The following is a 4,530-nucleotide window of genomic DNA, read 5'->3' on the forward strand; positions in this document are numbered from 1 at the left end:
GGGTAAGATCAGCTCACTGGCCCTGCTGGTCACACTATTCCCGATGCACGCTGGCAGCAGGGCACACTGCTGGCTCATGTTCAGCCGGATGTCAATCAGCACCCCCAAATCCCCCTCTGCTGGGCAGCTCTCCAGCCACTCCTCCGCAAGCCTGTAGAGCTGCTGGGGGTTGTCGTGGCTGAAATGCAGTATGTGCTAGGATTCTTACTATTTTCCCAGAGAGCTAGAGAAAAGTGGTAATACAATGAGCTATTTAATCTGAAATGAACCTTTTATTTTAGACAGCATATGCAGGTAAACCAGGGTACTTCACTAAATGTAGCCCTGACCTTTGCAGGAGTTTTCCCTTTGCTGAATTACTGGTTACAAGAGAGAAACATCATTATAATATTTTCTCCCTGATTATTTGAGGCCGTGTCTCTTTCATGAACGTTACTTTTGAGTGCAATGGTCCAGGTAGGTAGCTCAGGAGTACTGTGCTGGCTTCTCAGGGACAGAATTGCAACTCCACAACTCTTATCCAAAAGCTTAATGAAGATGTTTTGTGTATTCCAAGTGGCAGATGGTTGAGTTTCAGAGCAGAAGTACTTGTCTTTTCTCTCTCAGAAGCTCCACATGGGCTCAGCATATTTTACAGCAACAAAGAAAAAGGAATATATTTTTACATGTTTGCTATGAATATTGAACTCACAGCAAGCAAGATCTCTACATCAGCAAAGTTCTCACCACTGCTTTTTCTGCAAAGTTTTATCCATTTTTTTGCTGATTTCCCCTTTTAATAGCCCTTAAGCAAGAACAAAAAAGTTTCTCAAAAAAAAGAACTCTCAGTAGAATGGCTAATCTTTTAAAAGCTATTCCTAAAACAACAACAAATCATTTAGGATTAGGGATATTTTATTGTACTGTTGATGGAGAAAACAAGGCATACCAGGACAGTGTTTATACTGTTTAAGCAGGGTACTTAGGCCTCAAATTACATTCCTCTGGGGAATCTATCTGCATCTATATTTTGCCTTTGCTCTGGTCCATCTCCATAGCAACACGTTTGTTCCTACGGAGAATCTGGATGAATAATTTCAAACTGAGCCTGAAATTTTTAAAACAATGTTTCTGTTGTCTATAAAATAATTAAGGACAAAACTAATTTTTAAAAGCCTAAAAAATAACCCGCATAAATTTGCCCTTGTTTCTTTTACCCTACTGTAGGCATGGTTAGCTCTGAACAATCCTTTGAACTTCCTCTCCCATGATGTTCAGACTCAGAGCAGGCTTATCCACATGACTTACAGCAGCTGTTATAAAATCTGGTGGGGAATTTTTCATTCCAATTTGAACACCTCACACTGTATTTACTAATTATGTTATATATACACATTCCAAGGTTTTGCTGAGAAACTGGGACCTTCACTTAAAAACAACCCAATAAACAAAAATCTCAAGAGGAGAGAGGGGAGGAGAACAGGGCAAGCTGACTTTGAAACTACTTTCAAGATAACATCGGTAATTTTAGATGGTCTTTAAATTATAGCCAGTATCACTGCCTGTTCATATTTGTAGCTGTTCTCTTGTTAATTTTATGGTTAAGAACTATTTATTACTAAAAGATAACAGTGTTAAAAACAGTTCTTTTAAAAAATTACTGCTCTTCAACATTAATGCAAATGAAACAATGGCTTCTTCATTTCTTCAAATGTGTGCACCCTTAAAAACAAACAAACAAACAAACAAGATGTTATATGTCCATCGGAATCTGATGGGAAATACAATCACATTTTAAAAAATCAGAGGAGAAAAAAAGAACTGAGAAAAAATTGTCCCTATTTTTATAGTAAGGTTATTTATCACCAGTTTTAATAGGCCAGTAGGACTTTTATGTCTTGTAGTAAAATGATCCAGCTAGTTTTTCACTCAAATAATTTCAGGAATTCTCATGGAATTGCCAAATTTATCTGACTAAAGTCAGCTTTCCTGCATTGCACAATATAGCAAGACTGAAAATCCTGTGTATAAACTGACATAAAAGGAAGGACCCTTGTTTTGTTTAATTGCTCAGGTGGTGTCAGCTTATTGAATCCAGCTGAGACAAGGCCATTCAGCCAGCTTACCAGAATTACTGCTGTGAAGTTTGAACAATTCTGCAATATTTTCAGGCAGACCCAGCATCTGCATCATCTGGAGGTAATGAGGCTTTCATTCTCTATGCCAGCTATTCAAGTCTTGTATCTGACACTCAAAAAGTTTTCACAGATGGTCCATTTCAACCTGTTCTTTTTCTGCTTCCCCTGGGTTTGTATTTTTTAAGGCATTTCCCATCTGCCTGCTTTATGATCTTTAAATAGGTGGAATATTCTGCTGAAAGGAATGAATACTTTTATTCTGCCCCCAAATTCCTTTCCAATGATGCCACAGGCACATTAGAGCTGGCAGACCCATACTTTGAAAATAAGCATAAAGTTAAGAATCAAAATATGGATCCATTTTCCGTAACAGGGAGTCACTGCTGCATTTTAATCATAGACTACAGGCAATAAAAAGAGAAATGAAGTGTCAATGGTTTAATTGGCAGTAATAGACAATAGCTGTATAGAGGCAGCATTTTCTTTTTTAAACTACAACAACATGTTCGTTTCTGGGATAGCTGTCCTGCCATCAGCAAATTAAGACAGCTTTTAAAATTGTATGGTGTAAGTAAACAGGACATACAATTACAGAAGCGGTTTCTGAATATCACTCAGAACAATATACTGGAATTATACAAAATTAGTAGGGATATAAAAATACTGAAAAATAGCTACTGAGTTAAGAAAGATGGCATCATTTCTTTTGAAAAAAATGATGGAGAGAAATAAAATCCTGTGTAAGAAAGAAATTAGGCAGTATCTGTGGCCATTTGTTGTTACACATTTAAGCCAATATTTCCTAGTTCAGCTAGGAAAAAAAAAAAAAAGGAACACAGAAAAGGGTGGCAGATTTGTTTGGACCCAAGACTGTATTTCTCTAATAAGAAATTCCATGTGGCATGTGTGGCTTTTTTTATTGTAATGTGTGCACCAAAGTAGTCAACCATCTTCAGATTTCAGATTGCAATCCACTTGATTTCAGTGCTAATTAGAGAGATAACCAGCTACCATCTAAATCAGATACCTAAAATTGTGTTGCTCAGTACTGAGGTACTTTGAATCCCAGGCCATTTCTGAAAATTTGGGTATCAGCATGCAGCAGACCATGTTCACTTCCAGAGTCCATTCATATTTGTAACTCAGTTCTTTGGCTTGAAAAATCTATGAAAACTTGCAAAAAGAAAGAGAAGCATGTACATCAGAATTAAAGGTACGGAAGACAAATTATTACTCAGGTTCATGTGTTTTGGTGTTTTCTGATAAATATATCCTGTAGTGTAACATCTGCGTACTATCCCATGGTGAAAATCGTGGGCTTTCATCAGCTCTGTGGAATATAAATTAAAAAAACAAGACAGTGAAATACTCAAAGATGTTTTTTATGTCATATGAAGAAATAGGAGAATTAACAAGCAAGTCAGGAAGAAAACACTGAAATGTGAGAAGAAAAAAAATCAGACTCATTTCAATAAATTAAAATGATCAGCAAGTGTCACATGCAGTTTTTTAAATGCTGGTGGATAGATACTTACATGAGATGTTATTAAAAGGCTAAAAGACTTTTCCTGAAAAAGGAATATTTGGAGACTTGCCATCTAATACCAAACAGCCATGGATAAATAAGCTCTTCTCTTCAAACCCGAGGACTGTCTTTAAATGTGTGGAGACTTCATAGGAAGCCCCTGGGAATACTGTACGTGTTTCAGATCACATAACAACTAAGTGACTTTTAAGTGTGGCTATATTGGAATCTGTGTCATACTAGAGGTCGCATGCAGATGCACAGAATAAAAGTTAAAGAGCTAGTGGACTAAATAAAATTAGTCATATTGCTATTTATCAGTCTTTGGTACTGTGTATGTTTTGTATAGGTTCACCTCATTCTAAATAAACACTGTCCTCCTGAAGGACACAGTTGCATGTCATGTTAGAACAGGCTCTTTTCACAAACATCTTCTCTATATATTTATGTTAAAGAAAATCAGGCTGGAGAAATGTGCTTTGCACTTGGAAAATATGGAAACACCTTATGGTGCTTAAACTCATAGAAGGCAACTCCACTGTTCTTTTGCATACATAAGTTTTACTTTAAAAGAATAAAAAGAGTTTTACAGAGTTGGAATAAAGGCACAACATGCCACACCATTCAGGTAAGAGGCAAATTGACATTCCCACTCACCAAAACAGTAAACCAGAGTGCCTTAATTAATATATTAGCTTTTCCATCTTGGGTTTGAGAACTTTTACCCAGGAAAATGTACCCAAGCCTATGTATTGCCAGAAAATATTTTGGTTTCAAAAGAGGAAAAAAAAATATAGTAGAGAACTTTTTGCTGGCTCTATAGATAATGAATTAAGAGCATGTTATTGACTGCTAGGTTAGGACCTAGCTAACTAGGAGTAATATTGA

At 36.5% G+C, this 4,530-nt stretch overlaps 1 long non-coding RNA gene across 2 annotated transcripts; it reads right to left on the bottom strand.

Moving 5' to 3' along the window:
• Positions 1-252: 252 nt before the first annotated feature.
• Positions 253-3,805, bottom strand: LOC127381099 (uncharacterized). 2 transcript variants are annotated; one of them, XR_007888652.1, is made up of 3 exons: positions 3,653-3,805; positions 3,145-3,290; positions 253-1,701 (listed from the first exon to the last, which is right to left on the bottom strand). It is a non-coding gene; the product is annotated as an uncharacterized LOC127381099 (long non-coding RNA). The 2 variants fall into 2 exon arrangements; XR_007888653.1 differs by having other exon boundaries at positions 3,145-3,447.
• Positions 3,806-4,530: the final 725 nt, after the last annotated feature.

This window comes from Apus apus, chromosome 2, assembly GCF_020740795.1.
Source record: "Apus apus isolate bApuApu2 chromosome 2, bApuApu2.pri.cur, whole genome shotgun sequence".
Taxonomy (NCBI): Eukaryota; Metazoa; Chordata; class Aves; order Apodiformes; family Apodidae; genus Apus; species Apus apus.